The sequence below is a fragment of the Labeo rohita genome, chromosome 10, assembly GCF_022985175.1.
Source record: "Labeo rohita strain BAU-BD-2019 chromosome 10, IGBB_LRoh.1.0, whole genome shotgun sequence".
NCBI lineage: Eukaryota > Metazoa > Chordata > Actinopteri > Cypriniformes > Cyprinidae > Labeo > Labeo rohita.
Window position 1 is genome coordinate 7,320,844 of NC_066878.1, and position 1,399 is coordinate 7,322,242.

The following is a 1,399-nucleotide window of genomic DNA, read 5'->3' on the forward strand; positions in this document are numbered from 1 at the left end:
GCAAGAGACTCATTCGTTGGACTCAGATACCTCTTTTTGGTCTAACCAACGGGGTGACAGGATTTTTTTCAGTCGTGGTTCTAATCGTTCTGGAGGTGTGGCAATATGCTTTAACAAATGTCCCAGGGAAGGGACATTTACTTAATATATATGGCTTTAACAATACAGCTCAAAATCAGAAATTAGTAGAAGATATTTCTAATGTGATTATAGAAACTAAAGTACAGTACCCATCAGATAATGTTATAGTAGGAGGGGATTGGAATATGGTTCCAGATGAGTGGATGGACAGATGGCCTCCCAGACTTAATAAGCAGCGGCTTAATGTTACCATCAAACTTTTGAAAACAGAAAATAATTTACATGACATTTGGAGAGATTTAAATCCTGAAGTTGAATGTTTTTCCTGGTTTAAACCTAATGGAGAGAGCAAATCTAGAATAGATTATTGGTTGGTTAGTGATAATATTGTAAAACATGTTTCTCAATCTTCAATTTTTAAGGCTCCACTAACGAATCATTGCTTTATAGATCTCGTTTTAGAACCCACTGTTAAGCAATTTAGAAACAAAGGTTATTGGAAGTTTAATGGTCGTCTTTTACAAAATGAAGAATTTTGCAGTAAAATTAAAGAATACTAATAAGATTATTAGAAATTGTATTACGGGCTTATTATCCAAACCCAATTAAAAGGGAATACGTGCTTAAAGATTTTGACACACTTAAAATAAAAAAAAAAAATAGAAAAACATGTCTGTCTTTCCCTCTTCCTCCAAAAGCTAAAGAGGTGAGCTTCAAGATTCTAAATGAGATTTACCCTACTAACAATTTTTTAAGATTGAAATTTAATTTTGATGTAAATAATTGTGTTTTTTGTAAAACCAGTATTGAAACTTTAGATCATGTTTTCTTTTTGTGTGATATGGTACAACTTTTTGGAGAGAATTGCGAAACTGCTTATGTACTAGGGATGTTGAATTTCCACCACTCAATGTGAAGGTAGTCAGGTTTGGTATTTTTCTTGAAAACAAAGACTTTGAATTTGTTATTAATGTCCTGTTATGTTTTGGAAAGTTTTTTATTCACAAGTGCAGATGGTTTAAATCTTTACCTAACTTTATTCAGTGGCGGAATGAGGTAAAACTCTTATACAAATCTTTAAAATTTGTTAAGAATAAGAAAGCCCTTAAATTAATTTCTCTCCTGGATCTGTACAATTTATTGTAAAAGCCCTTTTTGTTGTATTTTACTTTTGATATATTTTACTTTTTAGTTATCGTTTTTCTTTTGGTTTATTTTTGTATATTTTGATGCTTTATTTTCTGGATTGTGATTATGTACCTTGTTTGGTTGTAAAGTCTTGCAAAAATTATAATTAAAAGTCGAGACTTTTATTTTG